Genomic DNA, 20,466 nt, shown 5'->3' on the forward strand with positions numbered 1-20,466 from the left:
ACTCTATGATATTACAGAGATTGCAGCCTCTCATTGGTCCTCCAGATAACTCTGTGATATTATAGAGATTACAGCCTCTCATTGGTCCTCCAGCTCAATCCATGATATTACAGAGATTGCAGCCTCTCATTGGTCCTCCTGCTCATTCCATGATATTACAAAGATTGCAGCCTCTCATTGGTCCTCCAGATAACTCTGTGATATTAGAGATTGCAGCCTCTCATTGGTCCTCCTGCTCATTCCATGATATTACAAAGATTGCAGCCTCTCATTGGTCCTCCTGCTCACTCTATGATATTACAGAGATTGCAGCCTCTCATTGGTCCTCCAGATAACTCTGTGATATTATAGAGATTACAGTCTCTCATTGGTCCTCCAGATAACTCTGTGATATTATAGAGATTACAACCTCTCATTGGTCCTCCAGATAACTCTATGATATTATACAGTGTGCAGCCTCTCATTGGTCCTCCAGATAACTCTGTGATATTACAGAGATTGCAGCCTCTCATTGGTCCTCCTGCTCACTCCATGATATTACAGAGATTGCAGCCTCTCATTGGTCCTCCTGCTCATTCCATGATATTACAAAGATTGCAGCCTCTCATTGGTCCTCCTGCTCACTCTATGATATTACATACATTGCAGCCTCTCATTGGTCCTCCAGATAACTCTGTGATATTACAGAGATTGCAGCCTCTCATTGGTCCTCCAGATACCTCTGTGATATTACAGAGATTGCACCCTCTCATTGGTCCTCCTGCTCAATCCATGATATTACAGAGATTGCAGCCTCTCATTGGTCCTCCTGCTCATTCCATGATATTACAAAGATTGCAGCCTCTCATTTGTCCTTCTGCTCACTCTATGATATTACAGAGATTGCAGCCTCTCATTGGTCCTCCAGATAACTCTGTGATATTATAGAGATTACATCCTCTCATTGGTTCTCCAGATAACTCTGTGATATTACAGAGATTGCAGCCTCTCATTGGTCCTCCTGCTCACTCCATGATATTACAGAGATTGCAGCATCTCATTGGTCCTCCTGCTCACTCCATATTACAGAGAATGTAGCCTCTCATTGGTCCTCCAGATAACTCTGTGATATTATAGAGATTGCAGCCTCTCATTGGTCCTCCAGATAACTCTGTGATATTACAGAGATTGCAGCCTCTCATTGGTCCTCCAGATAACTCTGTGATATTACAGAGATTGCAGCCTCTCATTGGTTCTCCTGCTCATTCCATGATATTACAAAGATTGCAGCCTCTCACTGGTCCTCCTGCTAACTCTATGATATTACAGAGATTGCAGCCTCTCATTGGTCCTCCAGATAACTCTGTGATATTACAGAGATTGCAGCCTCTAATTGGTCCTCCAGATAACTCTGTGATATTATAGAGATTACAGCCTCTCATTGGTCCTCCAGCTCAATCCATGATAGTACAGAGATTGCAGCCTCTCATTGGTCCTCCTGCTCATTCCATGATATTACAAAGATTGCAGCCTCTCATTGGTCCTCCAGATAACTCTGTGATATTAGAGATTGCAGCCTCTCATTGGTCCTCCTGCTCATTCCATGATATTACAAAGATTGCAGCCTCTCATTGGTCCTCCTGCTCACTCTATGATATTACAGAGATTGCAGCCTCTCATTGGTCCTCCAGATAACTCTGTGATATTATAGAGATTACAGTCTCTCATTGCTCCTCCAGATAACTCTGTGATATTATAGAGATTACAGCCTCTCATTGGTCCTCCAGATAACTCTGTGATATTATAGAGATTGCAGCCTCTCATTGGTCCTCCAGATAACTCTGTGATATTACAGAGATTGCAGCCTCTCATTGGTCCTCCTGTTCACTCCATGATATTACAGAGATTGCAGCCTCTCATTGGTCCTCCTGCTCATTCCATGATATTACAAAGATTGCAGCCTCTCATTGGTCCTCCTGCTCACTCTATGATATTACATACATTGCAGCCTCTCATTGGTCCTCCAGATAACTCTGTGATATTACAGAGATTGCAGCCTCTCATTGGTCCTCCAGATAACTCTGTGATATTACAGAGATTGCACCCTCTCATTGGTCCTCCTGCTCAATCCATGATATTACAGAGATTGCAGCCTCTCATTGGTCCTCCTGCTCATTCCATGATATTACAAAGATTGCAGCCTCTCATTTGTCCTTCTGCTCACTCTATGATATTACAGAGATTGCAGCCTCTCATTGGTCCTCCAGATAACTCTGTGATATTATAGAGATTACATCCTCTCATTGGTCCTCCAGATAACTCTGTGATATTACAGAGATTGCAGCCTCTCATTGGTCCTCCTGCTCACTCCATGATATTACAGAGATTGCAGCCTCTCATTGGTCCTCCTGCTCACTCCATATTACAGAGAATGCAGCCTCTCATTGGTCCTCCAGATAACTCTGTGATATTATAGAGATTGCAGCCTCTCATTGGTCCTCCAGATAACTCTGTGATATTACAGAGATTGCAGCCTCTCATTGGTCCTCCAGATCACTCCGTGATATTACAGAGATTGCAGCCTCTCATTGGTCCTCCTGCTCACTCCATGATATTACAGAGATTGCAGCCTCTCATTGGTCCTCCTGCTCATTCCATGATATTACAAAGATTGCAGCCTCTCATTGGTCCTCCTGCTCACTCTATGATATTACAGAGATTGCAGCCTCTCATTGGTCCTACAGATAACTCTGTGATATTAGAGATTGCAGCCTCTCATTGGTCATCCTGCTCATTCCATGATATTACAAAGATTGCAGCCTCTCATTGGTCCTCCTGCTCACTCCATGATATTACAGAGATTGCAGCCTCTCATTGGTCCTCTAGATAACTCTGTGATATTATAGAGATTACAATCTCTCATTGGTCCTCCAGATAACTCTGTGATATTATAGAGATTAAAGCCTCTCATTGGTCCTCCAGATAACTCTGTGATATTATAGAGATTGCAGCCTCTCATTGGTCCTCCAGATAACTCTGTGATATTATAGAGATTGCAGCCTCTCATTGGTCTTCCAGATAACTCTGTGATATTACAGAGATTGCAGCCTCTCATTGGTACTCCTGCTCACTCCATGATATTACAGAGATTGCAGCCTCTCATTGGTCCTCCTGCTCACTCCATGATATTACAGAGATTGCAGACTCTCATTGGTCTTCCTGCTCATTCCATGATATTACAAAGATTGCAGCCTCTCATTGGTCCTCCTGCCCACTCTATGATATTACAGAGATTGCAGCCTCTCATTGGTCCTCCAGATAACTCTGTGATATTAGAGATTGCAGCCTCTCATTGGTCCTCCTGCTCATTCCATGATATTACAAAGATTGCAGCCTCTCATTGGTCCTCCTGCTCACTCTATATTACAGAGATTGCAGCCTCTCATTGATCCTCCAGATAACTCTGTGATATTACAGAGATTGCAGCCTCTAATTGGTCCTCCAGATAACTCTGTGATATTATAGAGATTACAGCCTCTCATTGGTCCTCCTGCTCACTCCATGATATTACAGAGATTGCAGCCTCTCATTGGTCCTCCTGCTCATTCCATGATATTACAAAGATTGCAGCCTCTCATTGGTCCTCCTGCTCACTCTATGATATTACATACATTGCAGCCTCTCATTGGTCCTCCAGATAACTCTGTGATATTACAGAGATTGCAGCCTCTCATTGGTCCTCCAGATAACTCTGTGATATTACAGAGATTGCACCCTCTCATTGGTCCTCCAGCTCAATCCATGATATTACAGAGATTGCAGCCTCTCATTGGTCCTCCTGCTCATTCCATGATATTACAAAGATTGCAGCCTCTCATTGGTCCTCCTGCTCACTCTATGATATTACATACATTGCAGCCTCTCATTGGTCCTCCAGATAACTCGGTGATATTACAGAGATTGCAGCCTCTCATTGGTCCTCCAGATAACTCTGTGATATTACAGAGATTGCACCCTCTCTTTGGTCCTTCTGCTCATTCTATGATATTATAGAGATTGCAGCCTCTCATTGGTCCTCCAGATAACTCTGTGATATTACAGAGATTGCAGCCTCTCATTGGTCCTCCAGATAACTCCGTGATATTACAGAGATTGCAGCCTCTCATTGGTCCTCCTGCTCACTCCATGATATTACAGAGATTGCAGCCTCTCATTGGTCCTCCTGCTCATTCCATGATATTACAAAGATTGCAGCCTCTCATTGGTCCTCCTGCTCACTCTATGATATTACAAAGATTGCAGCCTCTCATTGGTCCTCCTGCTCACTCTATGATATTACAGAGATTGCAGCCTCTCATTGGTCCTCCAGATAACTCTGTGATATTAGAGATTGCAGCCTCTCATTGGTCCTCCTGCTCACTCCATGATATTACAGAGATTGCAGTCTCTCATTGGTCCTCTAGATAACTCTGTGATATTATAGAGATTACAGTCTCTCATTGGTCCTCCAGATAACTCTGTGATATTACAGAGATTGCAGCCTCTCATTGGTCCTCCAAATAACTCTGTGATATTATAGAGATTACATCCTCTCATTGGTCCTCCAGATAACTCTGTGATATTACAGAGATTGCAGCCTCTCATTGGTCCTCCTGCTCACTCCATGATATTACAGAGATTGCAGCCTCTCATTGGTCCTCCTGCTCACTCCATATTACAGAGAATGCAGCCTCTCATTGGTCCTCCAGATAACTCTGTGATATTATAGAGATTGCAGCCTCTCATTGGTCCTCCAGATAACTCTGTGATATTACAGAGATTGCAGCCTCTCATTGGTCCTCCAGACAACTCTGTGATATTACAGAGATTGCAGCCTCTCATTGGTCCTCCTGCTCTCTCCATGATATTACAGAGATTGCAGCCTCTCATTGGTCCTCCTGCTCATTCAATGATATTACAAAGATTGCAGCCTCTCATTGGTCCTCCTGCTCACTCTATGATATTACAGAGATTGCAGCCTCTCATTGGTCCTCCAGATAACTCTGTGATATTAGAGATTGCAGCCTCTCATTGGTCATCCTGCTCATTCCAAGATATTACAAAGATTGCAGCCTCTCATTGGTCCTCCTGCTCACTACATGATATTACAGAGATTGCAGCCTCTCATTGGTCCTCTAGATAACTCTGTGATATTATAGAGATTACAGTGTCTCATTGGTCCTCCTGATAACTCTGTGATATTATAGAGATTACAGCCTCTCATTGGTCCTCCAGATAACTCTGTGATATTATAGAGATTGCAGCCTCTCATTGGTCCTCCAGATAACTCTGTGATATTATAGAGATTGCAGCCTCTCATTGGTCCTCCAGATAACTCTGTGATATTACAGAGATTGCAGCCTCTCATTGGTCCTCCTGCTCACTCCATGATATTACAGAGATTGCAGACTCTCATTGGTCCTCCTGCTCACTCCATGATATTACAGAGATTGCAGACTCTCATTGGTCCTCCTGCTCATTCCATGATATTACAAAGATTGCAGCCTCTCATTGGTCCTCCTGCTCACTCTATGATATTACAGAGATTGCAGCCTCTCATTGGTCCTCCAGATAACTCTGTGATATTAGAGATTGCAGCCTCTCATTGGTCCTCCTGCTCATTCCATGATATCACAAAGATTGCAGCCTCTCATTGGTCCTCCTGCTCACTCTATGATATTACAGAGATTGCAGCCTCTCATTGGTCCTCCAGATAACTCTGTGATATTACAGAGATTGCAGCCTCTAATTGGTCCTCCAGATAACTCTGTGATATTATATAGATTACAGCCTCTCATTGGTCCTCCCGCTCATTCCATGATATTACAAAGATTGCAGCCTCTCATTGGTCCTCCAGATAACTCTGTGATATTAGAGATTGCAGCCTCTCATTGGTCCTCCTGCTCATTCCATGATATTACAAAGATTGCAGCCTCTCATTGGTCCTCCTGCTCACTCTATGATATTACAGAGATTGCAGCCTCTCATTGGTCCTCCAGATAACTCTGTGATATTATAGAGATTACAGTCTCTCATTGGTCCTCCAGATAACTCTGTGATATTATAGAGATTACAGCCTCTCATTGGTCCTCCAGATAACTCTGTGATATTATAGAGATTGCAGCCGCTCATTGGTCCTCCAGATAACTCTGTGATATTACAGAGATTGCAGCCTCTCATTGGTCCTCCTGCTCACTCCATGATATTACAGAGATTGCAGCCTCTCATTGGTCCTCCTGCTCATTCCATGATATTACAAAGATTGCAGCCTCTCATTGGTCCTCCTGCTCACTATATGATATTACATACATTGCAGCCTCTCATTGGTCCTCCAGATAACTCTGTGATATTACAGAGATTGCAGCCTCTCATTGGTCCTCCAGATAACTCTGTGATATTACAGAGATTGCACCCTCTCATTGGTCGTCCTGCTCAATCCATGATATTACAGAGATTGCAGCCTCTCATTGGTCCTCCTGCTCATTCCATGATATTACAAAGATTGCAGCCTCTCTTTGGTCCTTCTGCTCATTCTATGATATTATAGAGATTGCAGCCTCTCATTGGTCCTCCAGATAACTCTGTGATATTACAGAGATTGCAGCCTCTCATTGGTCCTCCTGCTCACTCCATGATATTACAGAGATTGCAGCCTCTCATTGGTCCTCCTGCTCATTCCATGATATTACAAAGATTGCAGCCTCTCATTGGTCCTCCTGCTCACTCTATGATATTACAAAGATTGCAGCCTCTCATTGGTCCTCCTGCTCACTCCATGATATTACAGAGATTGCAGCCTCTCATTGGTCCTCCTGCTCATTCCATGATATTACAAAGATTGCAGCCTCTCATTGGTCCTCCTGCTCACTCTATGATATTACAAAGATTGCAGCCTCTCATTGGTGCTCCTGCTCACTCTATGATATTACAGAGATTGAAGCCTCTCATTGGTCCTCCAGATAACTCTGTGATATTAGAGATTGCAGCCTCTCATTGGTCATCCTGCTCATTCCATGATATTACAAAGATTGCAGCCTCTCATTGGTCCTCCTGCTCACTCCATGATATTACAGAGATTGCAGTCTCTCATTGGTCCTCTAGATAACTCTGTGATATTATAGAGATTACAGTCTCTCATTGGTCCTCCAGATAACTCTGTGATATTATAGAGATTACAGCCTCTCAATGGTCCTCCAGATAACTCTGTGATATTATAGAGATTGCAGCCTCTCATTGGTCCTCCAGATAACTCTGTGATATTATAGAGATTGCAGCCTCTCATTGGTCCACCAGATAACTCTGTGATATTACAGATTGCAGCCTCTCATTGGTCCTCCTGCTCTCTCCATGATATTACAGACATTGCAGCCTCTCATTGGTCCTCCTGCTCACTCCATGATATTACAGAGATTGCAGACTCTCATTGGTCCTCCTGCTCATTCCATGATATTACAAAGATTGCAGCCTCTCATTGGTCCTCCTGCTCACTCTATGATATTACAGAGATTGCAGCCTCTCATTGGTCCTCCAGATAACTCTGTGATATTAGAGATTGCAGCCTCTCATTGGTCCTCCTGCTCATTCCATGATATCACAAAGATTGCAGCCTCTCATTGGTCCTCCTGCTTACTCTATGGTATTACAGAGATTGCAGCCTCTCATTGGTCCTCCAGATAACTCTGTGATATTACAGAGATTGCAGCCTCTAATTGGTCCTCCAGATAACTCTGTGATATTATATAGATTACAGCCTCTCATTGGTCCTCCAGCTCATTCCATGATATTACAAAGATTGCAGCCTCTCATTGGTCCTCCAGATAACTCTGTGATATTAGAGAATGCAGCCTCTCATTGGTCCTCCTGCTCATTCCATGATATTACAAAGATTGCCGTCTCTCATTGGTCCTCCTGCTCACTCTATGATATTACAGAGATTGCAGCCTCTCATTGGTCCTCCAGATAACTCTGTGATATTATAGAGATTACAGTCTCTCATTGGTCCTCTAGATAACTCTGTGATATTATAGAGATTACAGCCTCTCATTGGTCCTCCAGATAACTCTGTGATATTATAGAGATTGCAGCCGCTCATTGGTCCTCCAGATAACTCTGTGATATTACAGAGATTGCAGCCTCTCATTGGTCCTCCTGCTCACTCCATGATATTACAGAGATTGCAGCCTCTCATTGGTCCTCCTGCTCATTCCATGATATTACAAAGATTGCAGCCTCTCATTGGTCCTCCTGCTCACTCTATGATATTACATACATTGCAGCCTCTCATTGGTCCTCCAGATAACTCTGTGATATTACAGAGATTGCAGCCTCTCATTGGTCCTCCAGATAACTCTGTGATATTACAGAGATTGCACCCTCTCATTGGTCCTCCTGCTCAATCCATGATATTACAGAGATTGCAGCCTCTCATTGGTCCTCCTGCTCATTCCATGATATTACAAAGATTGCAGCCTCTCTTTGGTCCTTCTGCTCATTCTATGATATTATAGAGATTGCAGTCTCTCATTGGTCCTCCAGATAACTCTGTGATATTACAGAGATTGCAGCCTCTCATTGGTCCTCCAGATAACTCCGTGATATTACAGAGATTGCAGCCTCTCATTGGTCCTCCTGCTCACTCCATGATATTACAGAGATTGCAGCCTCTCATTGGTCCTCCTGCTCATTCCATGATATTACAAAGATTGCAGCCTCTCATTGGTCCTCCTGCTCACTCTATGATATTACAAAGATTGCAGCCTCTCATTGGTGCTCCTGCTCACTCTATGATATTACAGAGATTGAAGCCTCTCATTGGTCCTCCAGATAACTCTGTGATATTAGAGATTGCAGCCTCTCATTGGTCATCCTGCTCATTCCATGATATTACAAAGATTGCAGCCTCTCATTGGTCCTCCTGCTCACTCCATGATATTACAGAGATTGCAGTCTCTCATTGGTCCTCTAGATAACTCTGTGATATTATAGAGATTACAGTCTCTCATTGGTCCTCCAGATAACTCTGTGATATTATAGAGATTACAGCCTCTCAATGGTCCTCCAGATAACTCTGTGATATTATAGAGATTGCAGCCTCTCATTGGTCCTCCAGATAACTCTGTGATATTATAGAGATTGCAGCCTCTCATTGGTCCTCCAGATAACTCTGTGATATTACAGATTGCAGTCTCTCATTGGTCCTCCTGCTCTCTCCATGATATTACAGACATTGCAGCCTCTCATTGGTCCTCCTGCTCACTCCATGATATTACAGAGATTGCAGACTCTCATTGGTCCTCCTGCTCATTCCATGATATTACAAAGATTGCAGCCTCTCATTGGTCCTCCTGCTCACTCTATGATATTACAGAGATTGCAGCCTCTCATTGGTCCTCCAGATAACTCTGTGATATTAGAGATTGCAGCCTCTCATTGGTCTTCCTGCTCATTCCATGATATTACAGAGATTGCACCCTCTCATTGGTCCTCCTGCTCACTCTGTGATATTACAGAGATTGCAGCCTCTCATTGGTCCTCCAGATAACTCTGTGATATTACAGAGATTGCAGCCTCTCATTGGTCCTCCTGCTCAATCCATGATATTACAGAGATTGCAGCCTCTCATTGGTCCTCCTGCTCATTCCATGATATTACAAAGATTGCAGCCTCTCATTGGTCCTCCTGCTCACTCTATGATATTACAGAGATTGAAGCCTCTCATTGGTCCTCCAGATAACTCTGTGATATTAGAGATTGCAGCCTCTCATTGGTCATCCTGCTCATTCCATGATATTACAAAGATTGCAGCCTCTCATTGGTCCTCCTGCTCACTCCATGATATTACAGAGATTGCAGTCTCTCATTGGTCCTCTAGATAACTCTGTGATATTATAGAGATTACAGTCTCTCATTGGTCCTCCAGATAACTCTGTGATATTATAGAGATTACAGCCTCTCAATGGTCCTCCAGATAACTCTGTGATATTATAGAGATTGCAGCCTCTCATTGGTCCTCCAGATAACTCTGTGATATTATAGAGATTGCAGCCTCTCATTGGTCCTCCAGATAACTCTGTGATATTACAGATTGCAGCCTCTCATTGGTCCTCCTGCTCTCTCCATGATATTACAGACATTGCAGCCTCTCATTGGTCCTCCTGCTCACTCCATGATATTACAGAGATTGCAGACTCTCATTGGTCCTCCTGCTCATTCCATGATATTACAAAGATTGCAGCCTCTCATTGGTCCTCCTGCTCACTCTATGATATTACAGAGATTGCAGCCTCTCATTGGTCTTCCAGATAACTCTGTGATATTAGAGATTGCAGCCTCTCATTGGTCTTCCTGCTCATTCCATGATATTACAAAGATTGCACCCTCTCATTGGTCCTCCTGCTCACTCTGTGATATTACAGAGATTGCAGCCTCTCATTGGTCCTCCAGATAACTCTGTGATATTACAGAGATTGCAGCCTCTCATTGGTCCTCCTGCTCAATCCATGATATTACAGAGATTGCAGCCTCTCATTGGTCCTCCTGTTCATTCCATGATATTACAAAGATTGCAGCCTCTCATTTGTCCTTCTGCTCACTCTATGATATTACAGAGATTGCAGCCACTCATTGGTCCTCCAGATAACTCTGTAATATTATAGAGATTACAGCCTCACAGTGGTCCTCCAGATAACTCTGTGATATTATAGAGATTGCAGCCTCTCATTGGTCCTCCAGATAACTCTGTGATATTATAGAGATGGCAGCCTCTCATTGGTCCTCCAGATAACTCTGTGATATTACAGAGATTGCAGCCTCTCACTGGTCCTCCTGCTTACTCCATGATATTACAGAGATTGCAGCCTCTCATTGGTCCTCCTGCTCATTCCATGATATTACAAAGATTGCAGCCTCTCATTGGTCCTCCTGCTCACTCTATGATATTACATACATTGCAGCCTCTCATTGGTCCTCCAGATAACTCTGTGATATTACAGAGATTGCAGCCTCTCATTGGTCCTCCAGATAACTCTGTGATATTACAGAGATTGCACCCTCTCATTGGTCCTCCTGCTCACTCTGTGATATTACAGAGATTGCAGCCTCTCAATGGTCCTCCAGATAACTCTGTGATATTACAGAGATTGCAGCCTCTCATTGGTCCTCCTGCTCAATCCATGATATTACAGAGATTGCAGCGTCTCATTGGTCCTTCTGCTCACTCTATGATATTACAGAGATTGCAGCCACTCATTGGTCCTCCAGATAACTCTGTGATATTATAGAGATTACAGCCTCTCAGTGGTCCTCCAGATAACTCTGTGATATTATAGAGATTGCAGCGTCTCATTGGTCCTCCAGATAACTCTGTGATATTACAGAGATTGCAGCCTCTCATTGGTCCTCCTGCTCAATCCATGATATTACAGAGATTGCAGCCTCTCATTGGTCCTCCTGTTCATTCCATGATATTACAAAGATTGCAGCCTCTCATTTGTCCTTCTGCTCACTCTATGATATTACAGAGATTGCAGCCACTCATTGGTCCTCCAGATAACTCTGTGATATTATAGAGATTACAGCCTCACAGTGGTCCTCCAGATAACTCTGTGATATTATAGAGATTGCAGCCTCTCATTGGTCCTCCAGATAACTCTGTGATATTATAGAGATGGCAGCCTCTCATTGGTCCTCCAGATAACTCTGTGATATTACAGAGATTGCAGCCTCTCACTGGTCCTCCTGCTTACTCCATGATATTACAGAGATTGCAGCCTCTCATTGGTCCTCCTGCTCATTCCATGATATTACAAAGATTGCAGCCTCTCATTGGTCCTCCTGCTCACTCTATGATATTACATACATTGCAGCCTCTCATTGGTCCTCCAGATAACTCTGTGATATTACAGAGATTGCAGCCTCTCATTGGTCCTCCAGATAACTCTGTGATATTACAGAGATTGCACCCTCTCATTGGTCCTCCTGCTCACTCTGTGATATTACAGAGATTGCAGCCTCTCAGTGGTCCTCCAGATAACTCTGTGATATTACAGAGATTGCAGCCTCTCATTGGTCCTCCTGCTCAATCCATGATATTACAGAGATTGCAGCGTCTCATTGGTCCTTCTGCTCACTCTATGATATTACAGAGATTGCAGCCACTCATTGGTCCTCCAGATAACTCTGTGATATTATAGAGATTACAGCCTCTCAGTGGTCCTCCAGATAACTCTGTGATATTATAGAGATTGCAGCCTCTCATTGGTCCTCCAGATAACTCTGTGATATTATAGAGATGGCAGCCTCTCATTGGTCCTCCAGATAACTCTGTGATATTACAGAGATTGCAGCCTCTCACTGGTCCTCCTGCTCACTCCATGATATTACAGAGATTGCAGCCTCTCATTGGTCCTCCTGCTCACTCCATGATATTACAGAGATTGCAGCCTCTCATTGGTCCTCCTGCTCATTCCATGATATTACAAAGATTGCAGCCTCTCATTGGTCCTCCTGCTCACTCTATGATATTACAGAGATTGCAGCCTCTCATTGGTCCTCCAGATAACTCTGTGATATTATAGAGATTACAGCCTCTCATTGGTCCTCCAGCTCAATCCATGATATTACAGAGATTGCAGCCTCTCATTGGTCCTCCTGCTCATTCCATGATATTACAAAGATTGCAGCCTCTCATTGGTCCTCCAGATAACTCTGTGATATTAGAGATTGCAGCCTCTCATTGGTCCTCCTGCTCATTCCATGATATTACAAAGATTGCAGCCTCTCATTGGTCCTCCTGCTCACTCTATGATATTACAGAGATTGCAGCCTCTCATTGGTCCTCCAGATAACTCTGTGATATTATAGAGATTACAGTCTCTCATTGGTCCTCCAGATAACTCTGTGATATTATAGAGATTACAACCTCTCATTGGTCCTCCAGATAACTCTGTGATATTATACAGTGTGCAGCCTCTCATTGGTCCTCCAGATAACTCTGTGATATTACAGAGATTGCAGCCTCTCATTGGTCCTCCTGCTCACTCCATGATATTACAGAGATTGCAGCCTCTCATTGGTCCTCCTGCTCATTCCATGATATTACAAAGATTGCAGCCTCTCATTGGTCCTCCTGTTCACTCTATGATATTACATACATTGCAGCCTCTCATTGGTCCTCCAGATAACTCTGTGACATTACAGAGATTGCAGCCTCTCATTGGTCCTCCAGATACCTCTGTGATATTACAGAGATTGCACCCTCTCATTGGTCCTCCTGCTCAATCCATGATATTACAGAGATTGCAGCCTCTCATTGGTCCTCCTGCTCATTCCATGATATTACAAAGATTGCAGCCTCTCATTTGTCCTTCTGCTCACTCTATGATATTACAGAGATTGCAGCCTCTCATTGGTCCTCCAGATAACTCTGTGATATTATAGAGATTGCAGCCGCTCATTGGTCCTCCAGATAACTCTGTGATATTACAGAGATTGCAGCCTCTCATTGGTCCTCCTGCTCACTCCATGATATTACAGAGATTGCAGCCTCTCATTGGTCCTCCTGCTCATTCCATGATATTACAAAGATTGCAGCCTCTCATTGGTCCTCCTGCTCACTCTATGATATTACATACATTGCAGCCTCTCATTGGTCCTCCAGATAACTCTGTGATATTACAGAGATTGCAGCCTCTCATTGGTCCTCCAGATAACTCTGTGATATTACAGAGATTGCACCCTCTCATTGGTCCTCCTGCTCAATCCATGATATTACAGAGATTGCAGCCTCTCATTGGTCCTCCTGCTCATTCCATGATATTACAAAGATTGCAGCCTCTCTTTGGTCCTTCTGCTCATTCTATGATATTATAGAGATTGCAGTCTCTCATTGGTCCTCCAGATAACTCTGTGATATTACAGAGATTGCAGCCTCTCATTGGTCCTCCAGATAACTCCGTGATATTACAGAGATTGCAGCCTCTCATTGGTCCTCCTGCTCACTCCATGATATTACAGAGATTGCAGCCTCTCATTGGTCCTCCTGCTCATTCCATGATATTACAAAGATTGCAGCCTCTCATTGGTCCTCCTGCTCACTCTATGATATTACAAAGATTGCAGCCTCTCATTGGTGCTCCTGCTCACTCTATGATATTACAGAGATTGAAGCCTCTCATTGGTCCTCCAGATAACTCTGTGATATTAGAGATTGCAGCCTCTCATTGGTCATCCTGCTCATTCCATGATATTACAAAGATTGCAGCCTCTCATTGGTCCTCCTGCTCACTCCATGATATTACAGAGATTGCAGTCTCTCATTGGTCCTCTAGATAACTCTGTGATATTATAGAGATTACAGTCTCTCATTGGTCCTCCAGATAACTCTGTGATATTATAGAGATTACAGCCTCTCAATGGTCCTCCAGATAACTCTGTGATATTATAGAGATTGCAGCCTCTCATTGGTCCTCCAGATAACTCTGTGATATTATAGAGATTGCAGCCTCTCATTGGTCCTCCAGATAACTCTGTGATATTACAGATTGCAGTCTCTCATTGGTCCTCCTGCTCTCTCCATGATATTACAGACATTGCAGCCTCTCATTGGTCCTCCTGCTCACTCCATGATATTACAGAGATTGCAGACTCTCATTGGTCCTCCTGCTCATTCCATGATATTACAAAGATTGCAGCCTCTCATTGGTCCTCCTGCTCACTCTATGATATTACAGAGATTGCAGCCTCTCATTGGTCCTCCAGATAACTCTGTGATATTAGAGATTGCAGCCTCTCATTGGTCTTCCTGCTCATTCCATGATATTACAGAGATTGCACCCTCTCATTGGTCCTCCTGCTCACTCTGTGATATTACAGAGATTGCAGCCTCTCATTGGTCCTCCAGATAACTCTGTGATATTACAGAGATTGCAGCCTCTCATTGGTCCTCCTGCTCAATCCATGATATTACAGAGATTGCAGCCTCTCATTGGTCCTCCTGCTCATTCCATGATATTACAAAGATTGCAGCCTCTCATTGGTCCTCCTGCTCACTCTATGATATTACAGAGATTGAAGCCTCTCATTGGTCCTCCAGATAACTCTGTGATATTAGAGATTGCAGCCTCTCATTGGTCATCCTGCTCATTCCATGATATTACAAAGATTGCAGCCTCTCATTGGTCCTCCTGCTCACTCCATGATATTACAGAGATTGCAGTCTCTCATTGGTCCTCTAGATAACTCTGTGATATTATAGAGATTACAGTCTCTCATTGGTCCTCCAGATAACTCTGTGATATTATAGAGATTACAGCCTCTCAATGGTCCTCCAGATAACTCTGTGATATTATAGAGATTGCAGCCTCTCATTGGTCCTCCAGATAACTCTGTGATATTATAGAGATTGCAGCCTCTCATTGGTCCTCCAGATAACTCTGTGATATTACAGATTGCAGCCTCTCATTGGTCCTCCTGCTCTCTCCATGATATTACAGACATTGCAGCCTCTCATTGGTCCTCCTGCTCACTCCATGATATTACAGAGATTGCAGACTCTCATTGGTCCTCCTGCTCATTCCATGATATTACAAAGATTGCAGCCTCTCATTGGTCCTCCTGCTCACTCTATGATATTACAGAGATTGCAGCCTCTCATTGGTCTTCCAGATAACTCTGTGATATTAGAGATTGCAGCCTCTCATTGGTCTTCCTGCTCATTCCATGATATTACAAAGATTGCACCCTCTCATTGGTCCTCCTGCTCACTCTGTGATATTACAGAGATTGCAGCCTCTCATTGGTCCTCCAGATAACTCTGTGATATTACAGAGATTGCAGCCTCTCATTGGTCCTCCTGCTCAATCCATGATATTACAGAGATTGCAGCCTCTCATTGGTCCTCCTGTTCATTCCATGATATTACAAAGATTGCAGCCTCTCATTTGTCCTTCTGCTCACTCTATGATATTACAGAGATTGCAGCCACTCATTGGTCCTCCAGATAACTCTGTAATATTATAGAGATTACAGCCTCACAGTGGTCCTCCAGATAACTCTGTGATATTATAGAGATTGCAGCCTCTCATTGGTCCTCCAGATAACTCTGTGATATTATAGAGATGGCAGCCTCTCATTGGTCCTCCAGATAACTCTGTGATATTACAGAGATTGCAGCCTCTCACTGGTCCTCCTGCTTACTCCATGATATTACAGAGATTGCAGCCTCTCATTGGTCCTCCTGCTCATTCCATGATATTACAAAGATTGCAGCCTCTCATTGGTCCTCCTGCTCACTCTATGATATTACATACATTGCAGCCTCTCATTGGTCCTCCAGATAACTCTGTGATATTACAGAGATTGCAGCCTCTCATTGGTCCTCCAGATAACTCTGTGATATTACAGAGATTGCACCCTCTCATTGGTCCTCCTGCTCACTCTGTGATATTACAGAGATTGCAGCCTCTCAATGGTCCTCCAGATAACTCTGTGATATTACAGAGATTGCAGCCTCTCATTGGTCCTCCTGCTCAATCCATGATATTACAGAGATTGCAGCGTCTCATTGGTCCTTCTGCTCACTCTATGATATTACAGAGATTGCAGCCACTCATTGGTCCTCCAGATAACTCTGTGATATTATAGAGATTACAGCCTCTCAGTGGTCCTCCAGATAACTCTGTGATATTATAGAGATTGCAGCGTCTCATTGGTCCTCCAGATAACTCTGTGATATTACAGAGATTGCAGCCTCTCATTGGTCCTCCTGCTCAATCCATGATATTACAGAGATTGCAGCCTCTCATTGGTCCTCCTGTTCATTCCATGATATTACAAAGATTGCAGCCTCTCATTTGTCCTTCTGCTCACTCTATGATATTACAGAGATTGCAGCCACTCATTGGTCCTCCAGATAACTCTGTGATATTATAGAGATTACAGCCTCACAGTGGTCCTCCAGATAACTCTGTGATATTATAGAGATTGCAGCCTCTCATTGGTCCTCCAGATAACTCTGTGATATTATAGAGATGGCAGCCTCTCATTGGTCCTCCAGATAACTCTGTGATATTACAGAGATTGCAGCCTCTCACTGGTCCTCCTGCTTACTCCATGATATTACAGAGATTGCAGCCTCTCATTGGTCCTCCTGCTCATTCCATGATATTACAAAGATTGCAGCCTCTCATTGGTCCTCCTGCTCACTCTATGATATTACATACATTGCAGCCTCTCATTGGTCCTCCAGATAACTCTGTGATATTACAGAGATTGCAGCCTCTCATTGGTCCTCCAGATAACTCTGTGATATTACAGAGATTGCACCCTCTCATTGGTCCTCCTGCTCACTCTGTGATATTACAGAGATTGCAGCCTCTCAGTGGTCCTCCAGATAACTCTGTGATATTACAGAGATTGCAGCCTCTCATTGGTCCTCCTGCTCAATCCATGATATTACAGAGATTGCAGCGTCTCATTGGTCCTTCTGCTCACTCTATGATATTACAGAGATTGCAGCCACTCATTGGTCCTCCAGATAACTCTGTGATATTATAGAGATTACAGCCTCTCAGTGGTCCTCCAGATAACTCTGTGATATTATAGAGATTGCAGCCTCTCATTGGTCCTCCAGATAACTCTGTGATATTATAGAGATGGCAGCCTCTCATTGGTCCTCCAGATAACTCTGTGATATTACAGAGATTGCAGCCTCTCACTGGTCCTCCTGCTCACTCCATGATATTACAGAGATTGCAGCCTCTCATTGGTCCTCCTGCTCACTCCATGATATTACAGAGATTGCAGCCTCTCATTGGTCCTCCTGCTCATTCCATGATATTACAAAGATTGCAGCCTCTCATTGGTCCTCCTGCTCACTCTATGATATTACAGAGATTGCAGCCTCTCATTGGTCCTCCAGATAACTCTGTGATATTATAGAGATTACAGCCTCTCATTGGTCCTCCAGCTCAATCCATGATATTACAGAGATTGCAGCCTCTCATTGGTCCTCCTGCTCATTCCATGATATTACAAAGATTGCAGCCTCTCATTGGTCCTCCAGATAACTCTGTGATATTAGAGATTGCAGCCTCTCATTGGTCCTCCTGCTCATTCCATGATATTACAAAGATTGCAGCCTCTCATTGGTCCTCCTGCTCACTCTATGATATTACAGAGATTGCAGCCTCTCATTGGTCCTCCAGATAACTCTGTGATATTATAGAGATTACAGTCTCTCATTGGTCCTCCAGATAACTCTGTGATATTATAGAGATTACAACCTCTCATTGGTCCTCCAGATAACTCTGTGATATTATACAGTGTGCAGCCTCTCATTGGTCCTCCAGATAACTCTGTGATATTACAGAGATTGCAGCCTCTCATTGGTCCTCCTGCTCACTCCATGATATTACAGAGATTGCAGCCTCTCATTGGTCCTCCTGCTCATTCCATGATATTACAAAGATTGCAGCCTCTCATTGGTCCTCCTGCTCACTCTATGATATTACATACATTGCAGCCTCTCATTGGTCCTCCAGATAACTCTGTGACATTACAGAGATTGCAGCCTCTCATTGGTCCTCCAGATACCTCTGTGATATTACAGAGATTGCACCCTCTCATTGGTCCTCCTGCTCAATCCATGATATTACAGAGATTGCAGCCTCTCATTGGTCCTCCTGCTCATTCCATGATATTACAAAGATTGCAGCCTCTCATTTGTCCTTCTGCTCACTCTATGATATTACAGAGATTGCAGCCTCTCATTGGTCCTCCAGATAACTCTGTGATATTATAGAGATTACATCCTCTCATTGGTTCTCCAGATAACTCTGTGATATTACAGAGATTGCAGCCTCTCATTGGTCCTCCTGCTCACTCCATGATATTACAGAGATTGCAGCATCACATTGGTCCTCCTGCTCACTCCATATTACAGAGAATGTAGCCTCTCATTGGTCCTCCAGATAACTCTGTGATATTATAGAGATTGCAGCCTCTCATTGGTCCTCCAGATAACTCTGTGATATTACAGAGATTGCAGCCTCTCATTGGTCCTCCAGATAACTCCGTGATATTACAGAGATTGCAGCCTCTCATTGGTTCTCCTGCTCATTCCATGATATTTCAAAGATTGCAGCCTCTCACTGGTCCTCCTGCTAACTCTATGATATTACAGAGATTGCAGCCTCTCATTGGTCCTCCAGATAACTCTGTGATATTACAGAGATTGCAGCCTCTAATTGGTCCTCCAGATAACTCTGTGATATTATAGAGATTACAGCCTCTCATTGGTCCTCCAGCTCAATCCATGATAGTACAGAGATTGCAGCCTCTCATTGGTCCACCTGCTCATTCCATGATATTACAAAGATTGCAGCCTCTCATTGGTCCTCCAGATAACTCTGTGATATTAGAGATTGCAGCCTCTCATTGGTCCTCCTGCTCATTCCATGATATTACAAAGATTGCAGCCTCTCATTGGTCCTCCTGCTCACTCTATGATATTACAGAGATTGCAGCCTCTCATTGGTCCTCCAGATAACTCTGTGATATTATAGAGATTACAGTCTCTCATTGGTCCTCCAGATAACTCTGTGATATTATAGAGATTACAGCCTCTCATTGGTCCTCCAGATAACTCTGTGATATTATAGAGATTGCAGCCTCTCATTGGTCCTCCAGATAACTCTGTGATATTACAGAGATTGCAGCCTCTCATTGGTCCTCCTGTTCACTCCATGATATTACAGAGATTGCAGCCTCTCATTGGTCCTCCTGCTCATTCCATGATATTACAAAGATTGCAGCCTCTCATTGGTCCTCCTGCTCACTCTATGATATTACATACATTGCAGCCTCTCATTGGTCCTCCAGATAACTCTGTGATATTACAGAGATTGCAGCCTCTCATTGGTCCTCCAGATAACTCTGTGATATTACAGAGATTGCACCCTCTCATTGGTCCTCCTGCTCAATCCATGATATTACAGAGATTGCAGCCTCTCATTGGTCCTCCTGCTCATTCCATGATATTACAAAGATTCCAGCCTCTCATTTGTCCTTCTGCTCACTCTATGATATTACAGAGATTGCAGCCTCTCATTGGTCCTCCAGATAACTCTGTGATATTATAGAGATTACATCCTCTCATTGGTCCTCCAGATAACTCTGTGATATTACAGAGATTGCAGCCTCTCATTGGTCCTCCTGCTCACTCCATGATATTACAGAGATTGCAGCCTCTCATTGGTCCTCCTGCTCACTCCATATTACAGAGAATGCAGCCTCTCATTGGTCCTCCAGATAACTCTGTGATATTATAGAGATTGCAGCCTCTCATTGGTCCTCCAGATAACTCTGTGATATTACAGAGATTGCAGCCTCTCATTGGTCCTCCAGATCACTCCGTGATATTACAGAGATTGCAGCCTCTCATTGGTCCTC

Source organism: Taudactylus pleione, unplaced genomic scaffold (assembly GCF_031769625.1).
Source record: "Taudactylus pleione unplaced genomic scaffold, aTauple2 ptg000484l, whole genome shotgun sequence".
In the NCBI taxonomy this organism is placed as follows: domain Eukaryota; kingdom Metazoa; phylum Chordata; class Amphibia; order Anura; family Myobatrachidae; genus Taudactylus; species Taudactylus pleione.